The sequence below is a fragment of the Amblyomma maculatum genome, chromosome 1 (genome assembly GCF_055883805.1).
Source record: "Amblyomma maculatum isolate TAMU_Amacu chromosome 1, ASM5588380v1, whole genome shotgun sequence".
NCBI classification, from domain to species: Eukaryota; Metazoa; Arthropoda; class Arachnida; order Ixodida; family Ixodidae; genus Amblyomma; species Amblyomma maculatum.
This window is the reverse complement of record NC_139344.1, coordinates 90,264,654-90,280,162: the sequence shown is the minus strand read 5'-3', so window position 1 is coordinate 90,280,162 and position 15,509 is coordinate 90,264,654. Positions and strand designations below refer to the sequence as shown.

The window sequence follows — 15,509 nt, the reverse complement described above, 5'->3', positions numbered from 1 at the left end:
TTATAAGCCATGTGCCGTAATAAACCTGTTGTGAGCTGAGCAACTACATGGCTTGAGAATGCCAAGATTGCCACGCGCGTAGCCCGGCTCGATTTTATCCTGGCACCCGTTTCCAGCGCCATGCATAAGAAATGTACGATAACATCGGAGGATTCTGGCAACGTCGAGGATTGCAGTAGCAAACGATCGCACCATCTTTCCCGACACATACGTAGACCTTAACTGCCTGAAACTTTTAAACTTACATAACAACCACACTAACACTCCCTACAAAAGCTAAGTGACAAACTTGGTGCACGCATGGCAAAACGTTGCTTGAAAAAATAACGCCACTCACTTTTCAAGGACACCCCGACGGAAAGAGCCGGAATATAGTCCAGAAGCGCCTTACAAAAGCCGCTGACAGTCGACACTGCTCAGTCAAGGCTGCATTCCGAAGCACTACCACTACAGTTCACGGGCGCATTCCAGGCACACCGCACGGTTGCTGCAGACTGCGGCCCTCCTGAGCCAACTGACCGGATAGCCGAAGCGTCGGACGCGTGGCCCGCCGACAGAAACCAGCAAACCAAAAGCCCGATGCTCTCGCCATCTGTCGTCCACGAGCCAAAACATTTTGCAGCGGCCTCTATCGTCACGGAGGACAAATCCCTCCCATGAGGCGCCCCTACAAAACGAAAGTTAGTGACGTTTAGGGTAAATTTTGCTCTCCCTTTTAAATACAAGTTAGTTCACGTGCTTAGCATTTGAGGCGAGGCCTCTGATTACTAAACAGATTAGTGCGAATTTGTCCTCGGTCGGTTTTATTGCCTCTCTGGCAAGTCGAATATCAATTAAACAGATTAGTGCGAATTTGTCCTCGGTCGGTTTTATTGCCTCTCTGGCAAGTCGAATATCAATTATTTTTCCGTTAATAGCCATACAAATGTCTAAGAGCGGAAACATATCTGGCCTGGGGTAAATCTCAGAGCATCTCGATTACCGCTTGAGTAGAAGCAGTTGAGAAGTGTAGATGCAATGCAGTTAAATTGGGATGAGTGATTTTTATCTGAGGCTATCAGACGACCATATCGATGAGAATTCAACTAACTAGAATCGCTTTCGTGGAATGCACGTTATTTAAATTTAGATTTGTGCAAGAATGATGATAGGCAGTGTGAAATAGCAATGTGCTTTTTCTACAATATGTACATGTTGGGCATGCAGTTCCAAGTCTATTTAATTTTTTTTCGGCAATTTGGTGCGTGTACATATTAAACAATGTATCAACTCTGTCACGCATTGCTTATTTATTTTATTTTATTTATTTTATTTAAAAACATACTGCCAGCCTGAGTGTCAGGCTTTAGGCAGGAGCAGGCATACAATGCATACATAGTAGACATAGGAGAAGTGGGGTATGTGACTTTGCATCCGCATCTTGTTCTCGGCATCACCAATTAAAAAGTTTTTACTTTGCTACCCATAGAACACATTGTAGTCTTTAATAACAGAGGCGTTGCATTACGTGATGTTCAATCGGCACCGATAGTTTTGTAGCCAAATCTGAGGGACAGGGCAATAACTCATAAGTGTTCGGGCGCTGTTTAAGTTTCTACCATACTATAATATGCTATGGAGCAATGAAATGGAAAATAATCGGTGTGACTTTAACAGAAAGGAAGCGCGCAGAGCAGGTTAGAGGACAAACGCGACTAACTGACGTTTTAGCCGAAATTGAGAATAACAAATGGGCAGGGCATGTGATGCGAAGGCAAGACAACCGATGGTCGCAAAGAGTAACAAATTGGATTCCAGGGGAAGGTAAGAGTAGCAGAAGCGGCAGAAAGTTAGGCGGAGGAGGTTAGGGAGCTTGCGGGGGTTGATTGGATGTTGCTGGCACAGAATCGGAACATTTGAAGGGATATGGAGGAGTCATTTGCCCTGTATTGGGTGTAGTCCGGCTGATGACGATGGCATGATGAATAATTTCGCAAAGCTCTGAAAGCCAGCGCCTCGGCACAGCAAAAGCTCCTTCACCCCGACGGCCAAACCTGTCTGAAGGGTAGAAATTTGGTGCAGCGCTGAAGACGCGCCTATTCACATATTCTCATAATGATGCCGCACCCATAAGCTGCGCGCTACTGTCTTGTGGGACGGGATTAAGATCGAGCCACTATGCCAAGCCATTGCTTCGCAGGTACCATGAACCCTCGCCGCGCTGCAGTCAAGAATCAAGGAAGGCGAAAAGCAGCAGTACTTTTGTGCACGCAGCAAGGCTCGTGCACGACATCCGAGTTTAAATGGAAGTCTTCGGAGCTGCACAAAACTCGTTTTCCAAGTCAAAAATCGTATTTTTAAAAATGTGGAAAGGCGTCAGTGAAGTACGGGCCCACATCGGTAAAATATACTTTCCAGTGATGATCCGTTCCGTATTTATTTTTTCTTTTCAAAGAATTTGAGATGTAAAACTTGGCGAAAAAAAATTATTTTTACAGTCACGGGTAAATTTACGAGCCGAAATTGCTCCGCTTTTTTTTTTTTTTTTTTTTCCAAGTTGGCGGAGTTTTCAAACGGTACAGAGAAAAATGACCTGAAATAGGGAATTTGGGATCCAATTCAGGAGATTTTCAGCAACAGCATGAAACATCGCTCTTATTCCTATAATCAGAATATCCGCGCTCTCATATAAAAACAAAAAAAAATGCTACACCAAATGCCTACATAATCGCTATTCACGCGTGGAGTTAGTCTAAAAAGTAGATGTTTTACACAGTGGAGTTGTCCATTCAGTTTCGGTATTGCACTACGCGCCACATATGTTTTGTACCTGTCGCGCACGTTCGCAGAAATTAAACACAACCTCCTAGCACATCCAGTTTGCTTACATGCCACGTCGTAACGAAGTGCGTAGCTTCCTTGAAATTATAAGGCTCCTTCATTTAACATCGCAGAGTTGTCAGGACTCAAGAGTGCGGCAAAAAAAACCTATATATAGAGGCTTGACGAAGAGTCTGAGTCCCTGAGCAAAGCTGATACGTCTTTCACACAATAAAAAAAAAAAAAAAACTACTTTTCTAATAACAGAAGGTGAAAATAACATTATAAACTGTATCGTTCCGACGACAATTCTAGAAAATGGCGTTTCATATAAAGTATAAAAAAAAATTCTAGGGGGCACTTTGGACCACTAAACTGCGATGAGGCGAAAGCCACTTATTACGAGGGGTCCAAAGCTCTCCACTACCGGCACCTCTTTCTCTCTTTTTCCACTTCCACCTTCCTCCTTTTCTTTACGGCTAGGCACGGCCGGTCTCGGGGGAGAGAGCGCGTGCGCTCTCTCTCTCGAGACCGGCCGTGGGCGTCCGAGGAGAATTTTGACAAATGTTGTGTCTTTTCTTTCCTGTAAACCAATTTGGAACGCCGCTGATGCCTGCGCTGTACTGCGTCTGCTTCTGTATGCTGTGTGGTGCGGCTTTTGAAGAAGCGCCAAATAAAAGGCGCCGCACGAGCGCCTGGATCGGACTCCCGGCGGGGCCAGCTTCGTATACGCGTGAAGCTCCTGGTGACGTCATAACAGGATGTGACGTCATCATGGCCTCAGTTCCTGTTATTAGACATGACCGGGTGTGATGAAGCAATCACGTGGTGACGTCATAGTAAGTCATCTTTGTCATTATCACTGTCACTATCACTAACTACCACTAACTATCATTATCGATCTCTATCTACCAATAACTAGCGGTGGTGGTCTCTGTGGCAACCGCGCTAGCATGACGCTCAGACACGGAAACTAAGATACGTTTCTCACTTGCCCGGCCTGGCTGTCAGGGTGATTGACGGCTCTAGTTGGACAAGACGGCGCCGGACGCCGGACACTGCATGCGGCATTAAAGGCTTTCGTCCATAATAAAAAGGGGTAAAAGGCACCCTAGTGAAAACGGAGGGAGATGCGTGCCGAGTATGCAAACAAAAGGTTTTACAGCAACGCACGACCTGGACAAAGACACTGCAGGTCGTATGTCGAATGCAATACTCTTGCATGTTACACAAAAGAACTGTAGATTGTAAGCTATTATATGACGTCTAAGGCTGATATATATCAGGGAAATAGGCAAATGATCACGGATGCGCCTGCCATTTCTGTGGGATTTGTGCTGTAGCTTGAGTACCGTTAAAAAAAAAAAAAAAAAAAAAAGACGCGCTGGGTATATCGGCAGCTGCCTTGTTTGAACAATGTTTAATTAATTCTTTGTAAAATATTTATTTACTTTGGGAATCCCAGTGAAATGCAGTTTGAATATTGTTCCAGTATAGGTGCGTTGCGTCAAGCGCTGATTATTCTGATGGCTCGTTTTGTACGGCGCCTTCATGCTAGTCAATTTCGTTAATGTTTTGCCGGGCTTATTGTGTCTTCTTGTGCTTCTGACCATTACTGTTCATGGGGTTTAATGCAGGACGAGCATTTGGCTGTTTGTTTCCTTCTGAGTTTCTCCTCTGAGTTTCTGTTTACAATGTCAAGGAAATGGTGGTACAATGATTTCATTTATATTCCTTTCGCTGCGCCGATGTACCGCTCAGTGTATTTTGGTTTACTGGGACATGATGTACTAACACGTAAGATGCCGATATCACTATGTACAAAGATGTTTTTTCTAAACGTTACACGCCGAGGTATTGCCTGTTAAAACGTGGTTACGCAGAAAGGACTTTTTTTTTTTTTGGCGTCTACAGTAAATTGTCGCCTTTGTAATGTCCCAGATACAATTGAGCCCTATTTCATCAATTGCAAAGAAGCAGTGCTTTTCTGGGATATCTTGCAACAGGCATTGAAAAATGGGCCGAATCTGACACGGCATTCTGTAAGATATACCTAACCGCACTGTCATTCGTTGTTGATCCGGCCGTAATACATGTATTTTCCTTTTTCTAATTGGCCTCCACAGTCTCTTGAAAACGCACATGAAGAACCGCCATTGAGATCCTCTTGTTCCAGTCAAAGGATGATTGTCCAAATAAAAGAAGTGTATGCCTAGATTGAGTTTGAACCGAAGAGGTACTCCCTCTCAATGATGTGTTCTACACTGCCTACTTTCTTCTGGGCATTGCTTAGTTGTGCTGTATTCTGCGCAATATTTATTTGACATTGGTGTCTTAAGTTAGCAAAAAGTTCATGTATATAGAACATTACTTTTTTCAATACACTATGCTAAAAAAACAACATCCGTGGTCTAGGTGCTACGTGCCTTCCTGTCATGCATAGTGCCCGCGGCTTCAAACTCCAATTTTGACACATTTATTGCATCGCTCTTTTTTTTTTTTAAACAGGTTTTTCTCAATTATGGAATACGACGACGCCTTTTCGACCGACCGAGCTGTAAGCGCTACTGCGTAATTGTTCTTTGAGACTTAATTACGCGTTGTTCAAACATGGACATTATGATTACTTTTGTGAATCCCGCTCGGTGGACACTACCACGTTTACTGGTTTCGTGTCCTTATGCTCACAGTATTTTTAGAACAGATCACTGTCAAATACTCGAATTGGAGGGGTTTTGGTTTTATGGAACTTATAACGTCCCAAAGCGACTCAGGCTTTTGAGAGACGCTGTAGTGGAGGGCTCCGGACAATTTCAACCACCAGGTTATTTAATGTTCACCGACATCGCACCGCACACGGGGGCGCCTTGCGTTTCGCTTCCCTCGAAACGCGGCCTCCGCAGCAGGGATCGAACACACTTCCCCAACTCAGTAGTCGCGCCCCCGCGGCGGGGGACCTACGCACTATTCATGCTGGACCCTTGCGGACAGCTCCTGATGCCCTTCGCGAAAATCTCTTCTTTATCCCGAGCTTTTTCTTTACCATTCCACTTCGTCAAGTTCACTTTACTCCAAGAGTATCTTGCAGTGACAACAGCAACGGCGATGTCCTGCTGCTGCCGCTTGACCTAGTTAGCAACATCAGCTTGGCAGGATATAGCTTCCAGGACTAGACGAGCACATATTTACGCTGCGTCCTGTATGGTATGGTGGCGACTCTCAACGGCGTTTGGGGCCATTGTTGCGTTACAGCAGGGCGTGGCCCCAATTTAAGCTACAATAAACGCGCCGCAAGCCCTTCAAATATTGTCGGAAAATCGTTAAAATGGCCATTCGGGCTTGAATGAGCGTTGGTCTCTCTCAACAGGATGCGCGTTGTGCGAGGAAGTTGGGAAATTAGGATTTAAGGAAAGTCTCCGAGTGCCAATTTTCACATTTATTTTTACTGCTCAAGCAGCATAGCTAACCTATAGTTCCGCTCATGTACCAGAGGGACGTCTTGTTTTCCCAGAGCCATATAAATCTGCATTTTATGCCTGTACATTGTTGGTATATATATATTGTGAAAGAAGGCTAGGTTGAGACGGCAAGGTCGTGACGGCAAGGCCAGCGATGCCTTGTCTAGCGTTTTAATCCGATGTCAAAAACCCAGGTGCGTGCCGGAGCCGGCGCCACGGGACGATGATGATGGTATGTACAAATGAAAGAGGAAGATCATGGCATATACAAATTAAACAACATCCACGGGAGGCTCACACAATCTGCCCGGGGGGTCGGAAGCGGCCAGCCTGGCCGCTCCTAACTAAGCGATGCATCGCGGTGCACAAACGGTTTCAAGCGAGACACATGAACAATTTCAGTTCCGCGGTGGCGTCAATCAGCTTGGGGATTAACAGGCGTCACTTTGTAGCTCACTGGGGAAGTTTGGCTTATCACCTCATAGGGACCTATGTAGCGGTGGTGGAATTTGTCACTAAGGCCAGGGGTGCGCAATGGTGTATAAAGCAGTACTTCGTCGCCAGGACGAAAAGAGACCACTCGATGTGTAGAATCATAGCGAGTCTTGCGGTCTTCCTGGCACGCTGCCGTGTTGAGGCGGGCAAGATGACGACATCTGGTTACACGAGATAAAAAATGGGTAGGTACTGATGTGGAGTAGTCGGGCGTAGAGAAGAAGGAAGCGTCGAGAATTGTAGTGGGAGGACCGCCATAAACGAGGAAAAATGGAGAATAACCGGTAGTCCGTTGTACTGCTGTGTTATAGGCGAATGTGACGAATGGTAGAATAGTGTACCAATTTCGGTGATCTGGTGTGATGTACATGGATATCATGTCTGACAAGGTGCGATGAAATCTCTCAGTCAGACCGTTAATCTGGGGATGATAGCTTGAGGTTGTCTTATGAAGGGTGGATGACGCGTGAAGAACTTCGGCAACGACTTTCGATAAGAAAAGAAGGCTGTACCGCGGTCACTTAGGAGCACCCGAGGAGCGCCATGACGCAATACAATTGATCGCAAAAAGAAATTTGCTACTTCTTCAGCGGAACCAGTCGGTACAAGTGCTGTCTCAGCGTAGCGTGTGAGGTGGTCGACAGCTGTTATAATCCAATGGTTACCCTCATCGGAGAGAGGTAGGGGACCATATAAGTCGATGCCGACTACGTCGAATGGCGTGGCGGGACAAGGAAGAGGTTGTAGAAGGCCAGCGGGCGAAGAAGTCAGCCGTTTGCGACGTTGGCACAGAGGGCAGGATGCGACGTATTTGGCAACGGTGGAAGATAAGCCAGGCCAAAAGAATCTTTTTCTCACACGGTCGTAGGTTTTGTCAAAACCAAGGTGACCTGCAGTAGCGTCATCGTGGAGAGCCGCCAGTATACGTGGGCGAAGCACTCGCGGCACGACTGGGATCCAGCGAGTTCCATCAGGGCAATACACGTAACGGAGTAGGATGCCATCTTCGAGCTTGAAATTTCGAAGCTGTCGGCGAAGCCTAGCATTGGGTGGGTCCGAAGCGCCGATAAGGCGGTCGATGATAGGACGGCAGTAGGCATCGGCTAATTGCTGTGAGCGGAGAGCGTGCTTGTTCTCAGAGTCGTCAAAACAAACGGTTGGGATATACGTCGGGCAAAGAGATGGTCGGCTCTGGTCAGAGGTTGAAATGCATTGGGAAGAAAAACAGCAAGTTGATTCTGAAAGGGGACAGCGAGAGAGAGCGTCGGCGTCTTGGTGTTGGCGACCAGATTTATAAGTGACGTCGAAATGGTATTCTTGCAGGCGTAGAATCCAGCGGCCAAGTCGGCCTGTTAAATTTTTGAGTGAAGACAACCAGCAAAGAGCATGGTAGTCGGTCACAACTGTGAAGTGCCAACCGTATAGGTAAGGGCGAAATTTTTGGACAGCCCAGACGACGGCAAGACACTCCTGCTCGGTAATGGTGTAGTTTTTCTCAGCTGGAGTCAGAGTCCGACTGGCAAAGGCAATCACTTTCTCACGCGATGTTGCATCACGCTGCAGAAGTACAGCGCCAAGACCGTGACCACTGGCATCGGTGTGCACGATAGTTGGAGCGCTGTCACTGAAGTGGCCAAGAACAGGATCTGATGTGAGGGCGTGCTTTAGGTCATTAAAAGCAGTTTCGCACTGTTCCGTCCACACGAAAGGGCTGCGTGCTTTAAGTAGCTCATGAAGTGGTGCAGCAATAGTTGCAAAATGCCTTATAAAACGCCGGAAATAAGAGGCGAGGCCGAGGAAACTGCGCAAATCTGTAGTCCGTTGTAGACGAGCAAAGTTCAAGACCGCGATTATTTTTTCAGGATCTGGGCGAATGCCGTCATGGCTGACCAGATGTCCCAATATTCTAATTTCCTTCTGTGCAAAGTGGCACTTTTTGGTGTTGAGCTGAAGGCCTGCCGAAGCGAGACAGGTGAGGACTTCATTCAGGCGCTTGAGATGGTCATTAAAGGTTTCCGAAAAGGTAACAATATCGTCGAAGTAACACAAACAGGTTCTCCACTTTAGGCCACGAAGCACAGTATCGATGATTCTTTCAAATGTCGCTGGTGCGTTACAAAGTCCGAAAGGCATAACATTAAATTCGTAAAGGCCATCGGGTGTTGCGAAAGCGGTTTTTTCTTTGTCGTCCTCGTGCATAGGTATTTGCCAATAACCAGAGCGGAGGTCCAAGGTCGAGAAATATTCGGAGCCTTGGAGAGAGTCAAGGGCGTCATCAATTCGTGGCATCGGATATACATCTTAGCGGGTAATTTTGTTGAGTGCGCGGTAATCAACACAAAAGCGTACCGAGCCGTCCTTTTTTTAACTAGCACTACTGGGGAGGACCATGGGCTTTGTTGAGGGACGAATTATATTGCGATGGAGCATGTCATTTACATTTTCTTCAATTACTTTTCGTTCAGAGAGGGAAATCCGATAAGGCCGTCGGCGAACGATAGAGTTACCTTCAGTAATGATGCGATGGTGCGCCACATTAGTCCGTCCCAGTGGTGTGGAAGTGGCATCAAAAATGGCTTGGTGGTGTCGAAGCAATGTCAGCAGTTCTTGGCGTTGGTTCGGCGTGAGTTTAGGGTTAATAGTCTTTGCGAGAACAGAAAGAGAGACGTCTGATGAAACACTTTGCTGAGGCGGAGGGGCGGTGAGCACCATCAGGGAAAAAGGTTGGACATCCACCATGCAATGCAGAGAAGTTCCTTTTGGGTGTACGAGGGATTCACGTGAAGTGTTAGTGGCCAGAGCCGTTGTGGAACCGGACAAGACTTGACGGGAAAGCGATGCCGCGTGCAAGATGACTATATGATGGTGCTATGAGTACGTCCCCGTCAGTGATGTGGTCAGAAACAATAAGCAGTTTTTCGCACTGAGGAGGCAAAACAGTATCAGCGGCGGCAACGAGGGGATGATGTTGTTCAGAAAAGTCAGATGAAAAATCGCTGTCTGTCATATGGATAACACGGTCACCACAAGAAATTAACGCTGAAGCGGTTGACAAAAAATCCCATCCAAAAATCATCAGATGCGCACAAGGTGAGAGCACAGCAAACTGAACATGATGGCGGATGCCGTCGATAACAACTCGTACGGTGCACTTCGCTGAAGGGTGCAAAGGGACGTCATTGGCTCCACGGAGTTCAGGCCCATCATATGGGGCTGTCACTTTTCGCAAACGGTAGCACAAATCAGCGTGAATGACAGAAATTGCAGCCCCTGTATCAATCAAAGCTTCGACCGGTAAACCTTCAGCGATAACAGCAATCACATTATACGGGCTATCAGGAGGACTTTTAGTAAGTTCGCAGAGTGCAGTTTGACCTCCGGAAACTGCAACACTTAGTTTTCCGGATGGCGGACAGGGAGAGCGGTTTCGGGGCGGAGAGGGGAAATTGAGCGGCGGTATGGGGATGTGGACCGGCGTCGGGGTACATGGTTCCCACGAGGCTCTGAGGAAGATACTGGAGATGGGGAGGATCGTCGAGGTGGGCTTGGAATAGACCGGCGTTGATAATATGAGGTTGAAGGCATGTCAGTTTCGAAGGTGTCGTAACCACGACGCTCGTTCTGAAGGCGGCGACGACAGAAGCGGGATATATGTCCTCTGATACCACAGTAATAGCAGACTGGTCGGGAGGGACGCCAAGGTGCGTAATAGGTTGGTGTAGGTTGAGCCATCGCCATTGCATTAACGTCGTTGTAAGTTGGTGCCGGTCGGGGCGGGGGAACCAAAGAAGGGGGGGGGGGGGATGCAGCGACGTGCGCGTAGGTCGGCGCTGGACGGTTTGCAGAAGGTTCCGATGTCATGGGGTGGCTGATAGTTGATAACTCTTCTTTAATCATGTTGCGGAGAACGGCGTCATTAGAAGGGGCGGAAGAATGATCGCACCCATGTCGACAAAAAGGATTGAGTGCTTGGAGCTCATCGCGGATGATTGCTCGAATCATTGCCCGCAGATCAAGATCAGCAGAGGTCGGACCAGTTGCGAAGCTGGGCTGTAATCGAGAGGACTGCAGCTGGTCGAGGCGCTGACAGGTCATTATAATTGAATCAACACTTGAAGGATTCTGGGCAACTAAGGTATGATAAGCCATAGAATTGATCCCTTTTAAGACGTGGTGCACACGTTCAGGTTCTGTCATGGTGGGACTAATGCGCCGAAAAAGTGCAAGAACCGCCTCTATGTAAGACGCATATGATTCATCAGGACCTTGAATGCGGGAAGCGAGCTTGTTTCTCGCGATCTCAATCCGAACTGCCGGGTCGGCGAAGTATTGTCGGAACTGCTCTTTGAAAGTGGTCCAGTTAGTAGTGTGGGGTTCGCGATTAATGAACCAGTTTCTGGCGACCTCAATGAGATAGAACGAAACGTTGAGGAATTTTAAAGCATCGTCCCACCGGTTATAGGCACTGCAGCGTTCATATGTGTCGAGCCAGTCATCGACGTCTTCGTCGCGACGACCAGCGAACAGCGGCGGGTCACGTTGACGTGGGGCCAGAGTCGGAGGCGCCGGTACAGCTGAGGTAGAGGGTCCGGCCTGGTCGGGATTGCTCTCGGTGGACATGATTATGGTGGCAGTTGCCAAACGGCGAACGGAACGTAGCTCCAGCGAGAGGGAGGGTCCAAGGCAGCAAGGGGATCGAATTTGACCTCAACCACTTGTGAAAGAAGGCTAGGTTGAGACGGCAAGGTCGTGACGGCAAGGCCAGCGATGCCTTGTCTAGCGTTTTAATCCGATGACAAAAACCCAGGCGCGTGCCGGAGCCGGCGCCACGGGACGATGATGATGGTATGTACAAATGAAAGGGGAAGATCATGGAATGAACAAATTAAAGAACATCCACGGAAGGCTCACAATATATATATATATATTCACAACCCGGCGGCAGCCGCTGACGCGTCTATAGTCTCTCACGTGTAAGTACTAAGGAAGTGTGTGTAGGATTTTGCACACTGCGGTTGTATCATCAGCCAGACGCCGTCTATTCGCAACGATGGCACTCTCTCGGGAAGCAGCGATGCACAAGCGACTCAAGCAAAAGTTTGTGACGTTTTCGACGCTTCGGAACGAGCCGGATTTCCTGGATTGGGAGCCTCGCAGTCCCGCACGGCTCTCACGGTGCGCGTTGGCGACTGCACCTGCCGGAAGGTATATATATATATATATATATATATGAAGGAAAGAAGCCAACAGTCGGCGAGGCCAAGGAAAGCGTAGGGGATGGTACTTTTATGTCTTTTTTTTTTAATGTTTGCTTAGATAATCACAGAAATTAGTAATGTAATCTGTTTAAGGGAAAGATAATTAAACACAAAGTAGAAGAAAAAACAACGTGCCGATGGTGGGATCCGAACCCACGACCTCCGAATATCGCGTCCGGTGCTCTTCCAACTGAGCTACATCGGCCGCTGTTCCCCCTGCTACTTGCTTGGGTATTTATGTTGTCTGTATACTAACCTTGAGGTTCACCAGCGGCACCCCATATATATATATATATATATATATATATATATATATGCCATGTACTAGCATGTATGGTTCCTTCACAGGTGGCCTTGGGCCGCGTCAGTACCTGTGAGTGTCGTGGAAAATACAGCAAAATAACGGCCAGAGTCGCCATTTTTTTTTTTTTTTTTCGAAGAATCAAGAGCTTTTGCCTGCGTCAGTCCTTGGGGAGGGGCTTTACTCTTAGTGCTACATTTTTGAGGTTATCAATTTTTCTTCATGCGATATTTTCAATCAGTTGCGCACAAGTTACGCCGCTAAATGCAGCGGCATGGACAGCTACCGTTATGAACCGAGTCGAGGCAATGCAACTTTTAAGTACGCGGCATTACCTCTGTATCAGCATTAAAGTTGTTCGCTTCTCGTCGTCAATGACCATTGTGCGACGAACGGGCAACATGCAACAAGCATGTCGAATCTCGCAAGTGAGCTCATTGCCTTTGATGGGAACCCTGGGGATGGCTCATGATCACAAAAAAAAAAAAAAAAAAAAAAAGGACAATGACGGGCACTTGTGCTAGCACGTCTTAAAAAGCTGAGTTAGGCTCATTTTAAGTTCGTTTGCACGTTCGCTCGACTTACAGGAGAGAGGCCTTACTAGTTTTGTGGTAAGCAAAAAATAAAAGTGTTCGTGCCTGCAAAGTGATATACAAAGGACTGACCTTGGCTGCTGCTAAAATGACCAATTAATGCTGTCACGCCACGCCCCTATAGGGACTATTAGTACGTATACGTCACAGTGGCGGCCATTCATTTAGTGGTGCATAAAGCACGGTGAAAGTTGAAAGGCTCCAGACTCATATAATCGGCTTGTTGTTATTTGCTTCGGCTTGCACTACTGAAGCTGTGCTCCTCACTGGAAAATGGCGCCCGTGACGTCACCTCATTACTTCTTGAGGCGGATACGAACGCCCTCGATTTTTTTTTTTTTTTTTCGGTTTAGTCACAGATGCTATTTGCAGCTGGTTGGAAATTTCAAACATTCGCGCGCCCATATGTGTCTGTTACGTTGTTATGGAAGCTATACGTACGAATACACGCCGCCAAGTTTGAAAGCTGCGACTTCTCACGAGCGCGCGAGCCAGCCAGCGCTATATTCCCGCGCCCTGCGCTGGTGTATTTATTGGAATTGCCGTATCGAACGCTTAACCCCGATATTGTAGGTGATCAATTTCAACCTTTCAGCTCTGAGAATGATATTGCTGCTGACAATGATCCATACTAGCTAGAAATGTCATGAAACTGAGTTCGCTAACGAAATAGCGATCAGGTTCGGCTTTGCTCAAGTTCTCCACGGACTGCCTCGATCCTGTAAGTTGCGTTTTTTCAGAGACTTGGTGCAAAAAGTAGCCAAAATACCAGCACAGAGCAGAACTTCTCATTTCGTGCAGTTTGACGCATAAATTGCGCCCGAGCAGATTTACCACTGAACCATTTCACAGTCACCGCTGCACAATTGCCAGAGAGCGTGCCACTGCCGATCCCAGTACGCGGCTGCAGCGTCAGCGCTGCAGATGGCTTATTTTCGACACAATGCAAAAAAGAAGTTCTACGAGTTAGAAGTACGAACTTGTTCCACATAGGAAATTGAAGATCGCGTCACAGGGATTTGGCGAATATTCGCCGTTAGCCTCTTACAGCGTCCGCCGGGCATACTGGTGCACAGACAAACGGATTAGCGACGAAACAAAAGAACTAAGTACTAAAGCTATATGCTAGCGTACATGTAATCTACGTGTGCGGCCAATGTGTAAGAGTTACGTTAATATGCGCAAAGACAGTAAAGGTAAATTTACGCTGAGAAGCACAAATAGCGTTGACACGTTTTGAGCAACGAAGGTCTAAACTGAGTGGAGGTGTGTGTGTGTGTGTGTGTGTGTGTGTGTGTGTGTGTGTGTGTGTGTGTGTGTGTGTGTGTGTGTGTGTGTGTGTGTGTGTGTGTGTGTGTGTGTGTGTGTGTGTGTGTGTGTGTGTGTGTGTGTGTGTGTGTGTGTGTGTGTGTGTGTGTGTGTGTGTGTGTGTGTGTGTGTGTGTGTGTGTGTGTGTGTGTGTGTGTGTGTGTGTGTGTGTGTGTGTGTGTGTGTGTGTGTGTGTGTGTGTGTGTGTGTGTGTGTGTGTGTGTGTGTGTGTGTGTGTGTGTGTGTGTGTGTGTGTGTGTGTGTGTGTGTGTGTGTGTGTGTGTGTGTGTGTGTGTGTGTGTGTGTGTGTGTGTGTGTGTGTGTGTGTGTGTGTGTGTGTGTGTGTGTGTGTGTGTGTGTGTGTGTGTGTGTGTGTGTGTGTGTGTGTGTGTGTGTGTGTGTGTGTGTGTGTGTGTGTGTGTGTGTGTGTGTGTGTGTGTGTGTGTGTGTGTGTGTGTGTGTGTGTGTGTGTGTGTGTGTGTGTGTGTGTGTGTGTGTGTGTGTGTGTGTGTGTGTGTGTGTGTGTGTGTGTGTGTGTGTGTGTGTGTGTGTGTGTGTGTGTGTGTGTGTGTGTGTGTGTGTGTGTGTGTGTGTGTGTGTGTGTGTGTGTGTGTGTGTGTGTGTGTGTGTGTGTGTGTGTGTGTGTGTGTGTGTGTGTGTGTGTGTGTGTGTGTGTGTGTGTGTGTGTGTGTGTGTGTGTGTGTGTGTGTGTGTGTGTGTGTGTGTGTGTGTGTGTGTGTGTGTGTGTGTGTGTGTGTGTGTGTGTGTGTGTGTGTGTGTGTGTGTGTGTGTGTGTGTGTGTGTGTGTGTGTGTGTGTGTGTGTGTGTGTGTGTGTGTGTGTGTGTGTGTGTGTGTGTGTGTGTGTGTGTGTGTGTGTGTGTGTGTGTGTGTGTGTGTGTGTGTGTGTGTGTGTGTGTGTGTGTGTGTGTGTGTGTGTGTGTGTGTGTGTGTGTGTGTGTGTGTGTGTGTGTGTGTGTGTGTGTGTGTGTGTGTGTGTGTGTGTGTGTGTGTGTGTGTGTGTGTGTGTGTGTGTGTGTGTGTGTGTGTGTGTGTGTGTGTGTGTGTGTGTGTGTGTGTGTGTGTGTGTGTGTGTGTGTGTGTGTGTGTGTGTGTGTGTGTGTGTGTGTGTGTGTGTGTGTGTGTGTGTGTGTGTGTGTGTGTGTGTGTGTGTGTGTGTGTGTGTGTGTGTGTGTGTGTGTGTGTGTGTGTGTGTGTGTGTGTGTGTGTGTGTGTGAGGGGGGGGTGCAAAATGAGACTTACGGCACTTTTTAAAGCTGGTTGTTCACGCATAGTTAC

The 15,509-nt window shown here is 47.4% G+C and overlaps 1 protein-coding gene across 1 annotated transcript in view; it reads right to left on the bottom strand.

Moving 5' to 3' along the window:
* The window catches only part of LOC146203154 (CD109 antigen-like), a 107,581-nt gene extending 107,022 nt beyond the window's left edge, over positions 1–559 (bottom strand). The window contains exon 1 of the mRNA XM_084588542.1: positions 338–559. The gene's annotated coding sequence lies outside the window, so the exon portion shown is untranslated. The remainder of the gene's footprint in view (positions 1–337) is intronic.
* Between the last annotated feature and the right edge of the window lie 14,950 nt (positions 560–15,509).